The following is a 12,520-nucleotide window of genomic DNA, read 5'->3' on the forward strand; positions in this document are numbered from 1 at the left end:
TGGCTCGTTACGTGCAGTAATGTTTTGATTCCAAAACATCCGGTGATTTTGCAGAAATACTCACAATAAACATTGATAAAAGTGATGCAAGTGTTATTCACAGAATTAAAGATAAATGTATCCTCTATGCAACCGTTGTCAGATTTTTAAAAAGAAAACGCTATTTTGGCGTCAACAGAAGCTTCAAGAAACACTATAAATATTCACTTACCTTTGAATATCTTCATCAGAAGGCAGTTCCAGGAATCCCAGTTCGACAATAAATGACTGATTTGTTCCATAAAGTCCATAATTTAGCAACTTGTTGTTAGCTTGTTCAGCCCAGCATTCAACCCTCAAAAAGCACGAGCAATTCCTCCAGACAAAAACTCAAAAAGTTCCGTTACAGGTCGTAGAAACAAGTCAAATGATGTATGCAATCCATATTTACGATGTTTTAAATATTAATCAGCAATAAGGTTCCAACCAGAGAATTTCATTGTCTGAAGAAAAGCATAGGAATGCAAAAACACTCTCTCGTGACCGTGCGCAATGAAACCGAGGCTTTATGCCAGACCACCCACTCAAAGAGCTATTATGAGCCCCACCTTCATAGTAGAATCATACAACCTGAATCTAAAGACGGTGACATCTTGTGGAAGCCCTAGGAAGTGCATTCTCATCCATATCTAAGGTGGACATCCAATGGCACTGTTTTCTAAATTGAGTTCTCACCTCCTGTTTGGATTTCTTCTCAGGTTTTTGTCTGCCATATGAGTTCTGTTATACTCACAGACATAATTCAAACAGTTTTGGAAACTTCCGAGTGTTTTCTATCAACCAGTAATAATAATTTGCATATATTCCCATCTGTGAAAGAGTAGGAGGCCGTTTACTCTGGGCACGCCTTTCATCCAAAAGTGAAAATGCTGCCCCCTAGCCTCAACAGGTTTTAAAAGGAACCACCAGCTTTCATATGTTCTCATGTTCTGAGCAAGGAACTGAAACGTTAGCTTTCTTACATGGCACATATTTTACATGGAACATATTGCACTTTTACTTTCTCCTCCAACACTTTGTTTTTGCATTATTTAAACTTTTTTTTTTTAAATAATTATTTACTTGAGGCTAAATAGATTTTATTGATGTATTGTATTAAGTTAAAATAAGTGTTAATTCAGGTTTGTTGTATTTGTCATTATTACATATAAATAAATAAATAAATAAATCGGCCTATTAATCGGTATTGGTATCGGTGTTGAAAAATCATAATCGGTCGACTTCTAATTTGAACTACTCAATCAGTGTGAGGAGTGAACTCTCTGATGGGCATTGACTAGAGCAGTGAAGTCAGGGAAAGTTGCTGATGTCCCTATGTGCAGGATAACTGAGAGGTGAGTCAGCAAGATAATCTGTGCCTTGACTTGTTTTGTCATGACTGAAAATGTCTGTTCACATACATAGGTTGACCCAAACAGTACAAACATCTTCTGAGCGTGACTTCTAATCTTTGGAAAGTTTTGTTCATCGAGAGATGCATAGAACCTCGTTAGTGACATTGTTTTGAATAGTTCTCCAATCACTGCATCAGACTGAAGATCGATAAACTCAAGTTACAGGTCAGTGGGAGCGTTATTCACATTGAAGGTGAAAGGAGAAGAAACCAACAGCATGTCATTTTCCAACACTTTGAAATCCTCAAAAGGGACGACAAAACTCAATGTTCAAAGCACGCAGCAGCGATGTATACTTCTCCCGCTGGTCATCTCATAGGAAACAGACTAATAGTGTTTCTGAAGGTGGGTGAGATTGTTGGCTTGTCGTTGGTGGGTTACGAGGAGTAATTTTTCCTTGAAGGCTTTGACAAGGCTGTACATCTGATGTGCAAAAAGGCCCTTCCCTTTGTTTGGTTCTGAGAATATGAAAATATACTTATTCATGTCACTGATGGAGTGCTGAGGTTCGGAGGGTCTACACCAGAAGTTAAAAACGTTTTTGGGATAGGGGGCAGCATTCGAAATTTTGGATGAAAAGCGTGCCCAAAGTAAACTGCCTGCTACTCAGGCCTAGAAGCTAGGTTATGCACATAATTGTTAGATTTGGATATGAAACACTCTAAAGTTTACAAAACTTTTACAATGATGTCTGTGAGTATAACGGAACTGATATGGCAGGCAAAGACCTGAGGAAAATCCATTCAGGAAGTGCTATTATTTTGAAATGGCTGTTTTTCCATTAAAAGCCTTTCCACCATACAAAGACTTATGACGCAGTTCACGATCCCTATGGCTTCCACTACATGTGGCTAGTCTTTGGGCATTGTTTCAGGCTTTTACCCTGAAAAATGAGGGTGAAACACCACTTTCAATGAGTGGACAGTGGAAATTTCCAGACATGAGTCCTGCGCATGACCGGGAGCAAGCCTTTCTTGTTTTTCCTGTTCTATTGATGAAGCTATTGTCCGGTTGAAATATGCTTAATTATTTATGACAAAACAACCTGAGGACTGATTATAAACATCATTTGACATGTTTCTACAAACTTTTATGGTACTTATTTGATTTGTCTTCTGCCTGCTGTGACTGCGCTTTGTTCCAATGGATTACTGAACAAAACGCACCAAAAAAAGGTTTTTGGACATAAAGAGGGACTTTATCGAACAAAACAAACATTTAATGTGTAACATGGAGTCTTGGGAGTGCAACCATATGAAGATCATCAAACATAAGTGATACATTTTATAGCTATTTCTGACTTTTGTTACTCCTCTACCTGGCTGGTTACTGTTTGTAATGATTTGTCTGATGGGCGCTGTTCTCAGATAATCGCATGGTTTGCTTTTGCCGTAAAGCCTTTTTTTGACATCTGACACTGTGTCGAGCAATCCCGTATCCGGGAGCGTAATCATAGCCTCAAGCTCATTAGCATAACGCAACATTAACTATTCATGAAATGAAATAAATATATTGGCTCACAAGCTTAGCCTTTTGTTAATAACAATACTGTAATCTCAGATTTTCAAAATATGCTTTTCAACCATAGCTACACAAGCATTTGTGTAAGAGTATTGATAGCTAGCATAGCATTAAGCTTAGCATTCAGCAGGCAACATTTTCACAAAAACAAGAAAAGCATTCAAATAAAATAACTTACCTTTGAAGAACTTTGGATGTTTTCAATGAGGAGACTCTCAGTTAGATAGCAAATGTTCAGTTTTTCCAAAAATATTATTTGTGTAGGAGAAACCGCTCCGTTTTGTTCATCACATTTTGGCTAAGAAAAACCCCCGAAAATTCAGTCATGACAACGCCAAACTTTTTTCCAAATTAACTCCATAATATCGACAGAAACATGGCAAACGTTGTTTAGAATCAATCCTCAAGGTGTTTTTCACATATCTATTCGATGATAAGTCATTCGTGCCAGTTGGGTTTCTCCTCTGAGGCAAATGGAAAAATGCACGGAGCTGGAGATTACGCAATAATTGCAACGGAGGACACCAAGCGAGCACCTGGTAAATGTAGTCTCTTATGGTCAATCTTCCAATGATATGCCTACAAATACGTCACAATGCTGCAGACACCTTGGGGAAACGACAGAAAGTGTAGGCTCATTCCTTGCGCATTCACAGCCATATAAGGAGACATTGGAACACAGCGCCTTCAAAATCTGGGGCATTTCCTGTTTGAAATTTCATCTTGGTTTCACCTGTAGCATCAGTTCTGTGGCACTCACAGATAATATCTTTGCAGTTTTGGAAACGTCAGAGTGTTTTCTTTCCAAAGCTGTCAATTATATGCATAGTTGAGCATCTTTTCGTGACAAAATATCTTGTTTAAAACGGGAAAGTTTTTATATCCAAAAATTAAAAGAGCGCCCCCTATATCGAAGAAGTTAAACCAATGTATAACACTTCTATGTTTTATTAATTTTTATAATGAGTATTTCTGTTTTTGAATTTGGCACTCTGCAATTTCACTGGATGTTGGCCAGGTGGGACGCTAGCATCCCACATACCCTAGTGAGGTTTAGGGAGAAATAAAGGTTTATGGCCCATATCACAAGTGCCCTGCATAGCAGTAAAAACGATGTTTGTACAGATGAGTAGAAGGAGACAGCCTATGAGGAAAGGTTAAATATCAGTTCTTGTGTGAAAATGTATTTGTCTAATGCAGCTGTATTGATCCTCTGTGAAGAATAAGCTTGGTTAAGCTTCCATAGTGTCAGTAGAGTTTTTTACTCTGAGAATTAGAGTACCGTGTAATTTGGAAATCAGTTCATTCATGAGGGCCATGACGTCCACGATGAAGGAAAGCCCTGACACTTCAATAAAGAAATATATCCATGTCCACTCTTACTGGAAGACCGTACATTCCTTGTCTACTTTCCTTTTCCTTGAAATCTTTGAAAAACACATTTTTGCACGTTTTATAGCTAGCTACTATTTGTAACTGTGACGTGTGTCAGCCTGAAAGTGACTGTCTGTCCTTGTGCAGTTGTTATTTACATGTGCCTTCAAAATAAATGTCCCACAAGCAGTTGGAGTTAAATCATTACACAAAGGCCAGTATTCATTGGGCCTCGAATTTGAATAACAAATACGTTTTCAAAACTTTACTATCGCAAATTCTTTATCTGATCTGAGCATGATTCCGCGGGCTGTATTGAATCAGGTCGGGGGCCGCACATGGCCATCAGGCCGGTTTTCCATGGCTTAACTCAAACGAGAAAAGGTCAAAAGTCTTTCCCAAAAAATCTTCTACTCTACAGAAAGTGAATAGCTTAATCAATTGATAGTGACAGATATAGATTACTTCCCAATGAAAGTCAGCCTCTGAATGTCAAAGAAACGAAACAAAGATATGCCCATATGCATCGGAGTCACGTCTTTCCTGAGTATTTTACAGCTTTTTTCTAGCATAAAGTATTGCGGACTAAAGCGCTGTTAAAGATCACTTTATATAATCTGATATTTAATTTTCTTCAAAATCTTACGCTACAAAATCTTATTTTCATTAATAAAAGGTAGGCCTATTGCATACCCACTCATTCCCCCTCAATTTGAATTTAGGTTTTAACTTAACAAGCAGCATTTCACTTACATGGAGGTAGGCTATTTAAATAGTGCATGGTGGGTGGAGGAAATGACCAACACATCTATAGATATAGCAGCCTATAGCCTAATTTCATCTGTCAAACCGGTAGGCGTACCTCTTATTTCTTAAATAGGAAAAAATAGGCTTCATTACAAAGCCCTCTTTGTTGTTAGTCGAATTTGCCTACTTTCAGGACCATGGGCTGTTCATTTCTGACTGATTGTACAGCAGCTGCTGTTTCAAGTTTCAGATCCACAATGTAAATTACTCAAATCTGGATTATTGTGAGACAAATAACTGTGATAAATGAATCATGGGCAAGAAACATTATTGTTTTTAATAAAATAAATTATAGTAGTAGCAAGCTTTCAAAGTTGACCTCCGGGTTCTCCTCATCTTCGCACTCTCCTTCTCAAACTGAATTGAACATAGGTTACGCGCAAGACTAGACCTAATACATAAAACAATTCTGAAGAAACCTCCGACCCTCCTCCTGATCAGCAAGAGCAGAGCAGGCCGGAGATCAGGGTTGGAATATCCATTACAGTGTGTAATGCAGCCTAGTTTTATTTGCACAATCCCAGCAGCTATCTTAGAAATATAACTTTGCTCTGTGCTTCTCTGGGCATGCACTTCGTAGCCTATAGATATATAGCCGAATAAGCAACTAATTACAAAACACTGAGGAATATTGGAATTCCATCAGTTATGAATTACGTTACCCTCCCATGGACTATATTTTTTAAAAACTAAACCCCCACCTTCTCTAAAATTGAAAAAGCATGACCCTCCCCCATTTTCCTCTGGCTAACCATTCTGTCAATTTTGGTCCGTCCCTTAAGGAACCAGAATGATATAACAATGCTAATGATAGACCTAACCGTCTTCTGGATGTTGGAAACACTTTCTCAAATTCCTTCTCAATAAATGTTAACTAGCTACAGAGTAGTCTATGCTTACCTGACAGAATGATATCATGATTATTTGCATCAATCCAGTGGCCATTTGTTTTGCAACTCCATCTCATGTGTGCTACAGAAATACTGCTAACCAAACAACAGTGCTAGGTGCCTACACGTTTCAATAAAAAGATAAATTAACTCAGAAACCTACATGTACTGGTTTCCTGATGTAGTATAAGCATTGTTGTGGACTTAAAATATTACATTTGGTTGCTTTTCATTAAAAAAAAAGTGTTATTGAGAGCGACCCCCCAAATAAAAATAGATAAAATGAAAAATAATGACTCAGTTGATAGCTTCATTCGTCTATTTCAATAGTAGGTCTACTATTAGCCTACTTGCAAAGTACAGCTTGGGTTGAGCTGACTGTAAAAGACCAATGTGGGATTTATCATTTTAGGTCATTCAGAGTGTATGTCACAGCTTGTCATAGTATTTTTCACACAATGTGCCTTTCTTTCGCCGGGCGGGCTGTTTGTGACCTTTTGGGGGTAAATTAGAGTATACCTACTTCTCCAAGAACACTACACCACTGAACGGTATCATGAACTTTACCCAGTACCGGGATAGTTTAGCCAAAAACCTGGTTGCCTCTGCCAGCAGGCTGAAACTGGGCTGCAAGTGGATCTTCCAGCAAGACAATAACCCCAAGCACCCATTAAAATCCATAAAGAAATGGTTAACTGACTACAAAATCAACATTACTTCTGTGAATGTCTGTACATTGCATCCAAAAATGAACTGAATTCACTTTTTGTCCTGATTGCACTAAAGTAATACTGGAAGGAATGTAGCAAAGCAAATAACTTTTTGTCCTGATTGCACTAAAGTAATACTGGATGGAATGTAGCAAAGCAAATAACTTTTTGTCCTGATTACACTAAAGTAATACTGGAAGGAATGTAGCAAAGCAAATAACTTTTTGTCCTGATTGCACTAAAGTAAAACTGGAAAGAATGTAGCAAAGAAATGTACTTTTTGTCCTGAATATAAAGTGTTATGTTTGGGCAAATCCAACACAACAAATTACTGAGTTCCACTATCCATATTTTCAAGCATGGCGGTGGTTGCATCTTGTTATGGGAATACTTGTAGTTGTTAAGGACTGGGGAGTAAAAAGGAAAAATTACAAAAATAACACAGAATGGAGCTAAGTCAAAATCTTAGAGGAAAACCTGGTTCCGTCTGTTTTCAACGGACACTGGGAGAAGAATTCACCGTTCAGCATGACAATAACCTAAAACACAAGGCCGAATCTACACTGGATTTGCTTACCAAGAGGACAGTGCATGTTCCTGAGTGGCCGAGTTTCAGTTTTGACTTGAACATCTACTTGAATGTCTATGGCAAGACCTGAAAATTGATAGAGCTTGAAGAATTTTCAAAATAATAATGGTTAAATGTTGTACAATCCAGGTGTGGAAAGCTCTAAGAGACTTTCCCAGAAAGGGTCACATATGTAATAACTGTGTGAATCAGGCCTTCGTGGTCAAATTGCTGCAAAGAAACCACTACTAAAGGACACCAATAAGAAGAAGAGACTTGCTTGGTTCAAGAAACACAAGCAATGGACATTAGACCGGTGGAAATCTGTCCTTTGGTCTGGAGTCTAAATTGTAGATTTTTGGCTGTGTCTTTGTAGGATACAGTGTAGGTGAACGGATGATCTCCGCATGTGTATTTCCCACCGTAAAGCATGGAAGAGGAGGTGTTATGGCATGGGGGTGCTTTGCTGGTGACACTGTCTGTGATTTATTTAGAATTCACGGCACACTTAACCAGCATGGATACCACAGCATTCTGCAGCAATATGCCATCCAATCTGGTTTGGACGTAGTGGGACTATCATTTGTTTTTCAACAGGACAATGACCCAACACACCTCCGGGCTGTGTATGGGCTATTTACCAAGAAGGAGAGTGATGGAGTGCTGCATCAGATGACCTGGCCTCAACCAAAGTGAGATGGTTTGGGATGATTTGGACCGCAGAGTAAAGGAAAAGCAGCCAACAAGTGCTCAGCATATGTGGGAACTCTTTCAAGACTGTTGGAAAAACAATTCTAACAGGAATTACCCACCACTTTGCAAGACAGCATAATGTGACTTGCAGGCCTGTTGTGGCCTGTAAACTATGAGTTTCAGACCACTGTATTAGAGGAAAACTATAACCATCCCAGAGAACCATAACATCAGGTTTTCTGGGCATAACAAAGGGTGTCCCACAGAGATCGATTCTTGGTCTGGTTCTTTTTGGTATTTACATTAACAATATTTGTTTATCTGTAAAAAAACAAATATGCCTTTATTGCCCTGCAGAAAGCCTTTGTTTAACTGAAATTGGTACTTAATTCAGGTAAAACCAAGTACATGTTATTTTCCAAATCTGGTAAAAATATATCATAGCGGAACCCTTTTTTGTTGCTATACATAACCTTTTTTATGGTTCTTTATGGAACCTTTGGAAACAGTTAAGAGTTTGGGAAACCCTGATTTATAGCACCATACAGCAGTGGTGTGTATTCATGGATGCCAATGGGAGCCAGGCTTCCCCCCAAAAACAATTATCAAGAAGAAGATAATAAAACATGTTTATTTCGTCTCTCTGTGTTTCTTAGTTTTCCTTCAATTCTCAAGAGGCTCGATGTATCTCACCGGAGAAAGCATCCAAGTGATCGAAACAGCACCCCCTCTGTCCTTGTATGAGTAGGCAATCTATATGATGTTGTCTGGTCAAAAAGAGTATGACATTGTTGCCGTCCATAGCATTGAATGCAAGGGAAGCCATAGAGCATTTGGCATCCCTTGATAAAAAAAAAAGTACAAATAATAGCCAATTAGCGTTGAGCTAAACTGAGTGAGCTCAACTGTGAATTGTCCTGGCGCACTAAAACAAAGTGTCAAGGGAATCCAGTTTGGATTTGGCTTCACTCCAATCACGTCACATCGAGAGCAACATGTTATTGACAGGAACAACTTGAATTGTTGCATCTCGTTGTGTTGTTGTCCTCAGGAGGCTAGCTAGCTAGCTAAAATTGCCTATGACAACAAATAAAAGTCTGTACTGTATGACAGTCATAGACGTTTTACGTACATGAAAGAGAGCAGAATGGCAGTTGGGTAAATCAACATGTCTTTTTCTACACTAACGCATGCATGCACACACACACACACACACAGAGAAATCAGAAGCATGGACAGCCACATCATATTTAGCATAAGTTGTTGATTGAACTAAATAGTTTTTGGTTATTTTTTAGTTGTCACTGTATTAGACTAATCATAGGTGATTTGATGATGTTGAAATGTTGAAGTTGAAAAGGTGCTGGAATAGTAGAGGCAGCTCCTGTTTTCTTTGCGACTTAAGGTAACTCTCCATTGTTCTAAATCAATAAGCCTAGTTGTTAAGTAGTCCAAAAATGTTGGACTACTTAACTTGCTTGACCATGCTGTAGGTCATGTAATTGTTTGTTACATTGAGGACTTCACCAGACAGAGGTTGATCTCAGGTTTTGTGATGAAACAAAGGTGTGGTTGAAATAATATTCTCCCACTGTGTCTTGTTGTTGTCTTGACCTTAGAACTACATGTCATGGTCGCAAGGCATAGAATTAACAGGTTATAGAGCAAACAACGCAATTATCACACAACACATAGGTTATAATATTGCTTTTTTTTCTGGCTTGGCTTCCCAAGTTATTTTACACACGCATCGCTACTGCCATACAGGTTCCACGTAGAACCAAAAAAGGATCCGCTATGGATACAAGCCAAATAACCCTTATTTCAACACATTTGTATTTATTGTGTACTGATGTGCTTCAACGCGTGAGAGACCTGACCCATGCACGTGAAGGCGCTATAGTGTGGTGACTCAGTGGAGAAATGTGTGATTTTAGAATTCTTCTCCCCGTGCATAAAACAAAAACACAGAGCATTTGACACAGAGAGACATGAAGTGCTGAAAGCGACTGGAAGTAAACTTTGTTTTTCCTGCAGCTGCAGTTTACAGTAAAGCACTGACACGAGTGGGATATCACTCTTGCATAATCAATCCAATGTGAATGCTCACGCAATCAGTGTGCTTTAAAACGTAACTTTCAAGAGATTAGCGGAACGGTCTACTTTAGGCTGCTCTATGATGACGCATTGTCAGTGGATGAAATATAGTCCAAATTATTATCACATTATATTTGTTTATTACTGGCATCCCCAATACTGCAATGATTACACTGCATAGTAGTTTTATTTGAAATGAAATGCCTAGCTCATAGATTCGCACACGACCAAGCAATACATTACAATGGCTGTAGATTACGAACATTCAAATAACTAACACATTAACTACCGTTTTCACATTATTCCCTGACATAAACAAAATATTACAACGCTCATATCAAACATGAAATAATGTCTTACCATGTTGGCTCCAAAAGCACACAAATCCTATTCAGGCTGTCATAGACGGTGACTGAAACTAGAACGCATTCTCTCGCCTACACTTGAAATAGGGAGATTTAGTGGTAACTACTGTGCGAGTTAGTGTCTAGTATTTTTCTGTTGCCAAGCGTGATCATCAAACATTGTGGCACTACTACGCACGGCACATGCATACACCGAACTTACTTGTTAAAATTAAAACAGAGGCTCTCTCTTTCTCTCTGTTTTAGCCAGAGCAAATCGTATTATCCGGGTACAGTAAAGGTGAAGCCGGTTAAATCTGTATTTCCCCCCTGTCGTTGTCGTTTGAGAGCAGCACTGACCAACTCCTACTACACAGAGTAATAGGGAAGGACAGTAAAGACATAGAGGTAGGGCCGCTGGAAAACGTGTGGAGAGCCTGCATTTGCCCCAGCACACTGTAAAGTCCAATGTGCTGTCATTACTCAAAACTTTTGAGGAAACCTGTTAAACTTAATATACAGTTACTTCAAGTGATTTTGTAGTCATTACTCAAACCGAAAGAGTCACTGTGACCCTGTAGGGGTCCAGATTTGAGTTGCATCAGCATGAACATTTTGATTAACTCCCCCACTTAGCCGGCCTCCAATATTATTTACCAGTGCCTTTTCGAGTGACTTGAAGCATTTCCACATCAACTGTATTTGTTAGTGACAGTGACCATTGTTGAATTCGTTCATTATCAGTCCTGTGGCCTTCGTCAAGTGAGTTCCTAGGCGAATGTTATCATTACAATTAAACTTTTGACAATACATCACATACGCTATATATACAAAAGTATGTGTACACCACTTCAAATTAGTGGATTTGGCTTACCGGTGTATAAAATCAAGCACACAGTCATGCAATCTCCATAGACAAACATTAAAGTGGAATGACCTTACTGATGAGCTCAGTGACTTTCAATGAGGCACCGTCATAGGATGCTACCTTTCCAACATGTCCGTTCGTAAAAGTTGTACCCTGCTAGAGCGGCAAGTGTAAGTGCTGTTATTGTGAATTGGAAACGTCTAGGAGCAACATCTCAGCCCCGAAGCGGAAGGCCACACAAGCATACAGAACAGGACCGGCGAGTGCTGAAGCGCGTAAATATCGCCTGTCCTTGGTTGCAACACTCACTACAGAGTTCCAAACTGCCTCTGGAAGCAACATCAGTACAATAATTGTTCGTCAGGAGATAACTCTGGAGCAGTGGAAACGCGTTCTCTGTAGTGATTAATCATGCTTCACCATCTGGCAGTCCGACAGGACGAATCTGGGTTTTTGCGGATGCCAGGAGAACGCTACATGCCCGAATGCATAGTGCCAACTGTAAAGTTTGGTGGAGGAGGAATAATGGTCTGGGGCTGTTTTCATGGTTTGGGCTAGGCCTCTTAGTTCCAGTGAAGGGAAATCTTAATGCTACACCATTCTGGACTATTCTGTGCTAACACCTTTGTGTCAACAGTTTGGAAAAGGCCCTGTCCTGTTTCAGCATGACCATGCCCCCATGCACAAAGCGAGGTCTATGCTGAAATGGTTTGTTGAGATAGATTTGGAAGAACTTGACTGCACTGCACAGAGCCCTGACCTCAACTCCATCGAACATATTGGGGATGAATTGGAAATCCAACTGCGAGCCCAACATCAGAACAGTGAAAGCTGTTTTGGCAGCAAAGGGGGGATGAACTCTAAATTAATGCCCATTATTTTGGAATGAGATGTTCAATGAGCAGGTGTCCACATATTTGTGGTCATGTAGTATATCTCATAAGACATTATTTTGAGTCTTAGCTTTACCCGAATAAAGCGGCCTGAAATTCATGGTTTACTGGCCACATCAGGCCTGCAAGTAGTGTTGCAGATTCTCAGATTTTCAAAAAATCCTGGTTGAAAAATGTCCAGGAATCTTCCAGCTGGGATTTCTGGTAAACCTGGGAAATATACCAGAATCTTGCAACCCTACCTGCAAGTCACATTGTACTGGCTTTCAAAGTGAGGTGCTATTCATATTGAATTACCAGCCAGAGTTAGGATATCCAACAG

The 12,520-nt window shown here is 39.4% G+C and overlaps 1 protein-coding gene across 1 annotated transcript in view; it reads right to left on the reverse strand.

Moving 5' to 3' along the window:
- LOC118400216 (protocadherin-15-like) overlaps positions 1-10,807 on the reverse strand; it is a 239,626-nt gene extending 228,819 nt beyond the window's left edge. The window contains exon 1 of the mRNA XM_035796860.2: positions 10,661-10,807. The gene's annotated coding sequence lies outside the window, so the exon portion shown is untranslated. The remainder of the gene's footprint in view (positions 1-10,660) is intronic.
- Positions 10,808-12,520: the final 1,713 nt, after the last annotated feature.

The sequence above is a fragment of the Oncorhynchus keta genome, chromosome 2 (genome assembly GCF_023373465.1).
Source record: "Oncorhynchus keta strain PuntledgeMale-10-30-2019 chromosome 2, Oket_V2, whole genome shotgun sequence".
Lineage (NCBI taxonomy): Eukaryota > Metazoa > Chordata > Actinopteri > Salmoniformes > Salmonidae > Oncorhynchus > Oncorhynchus keta.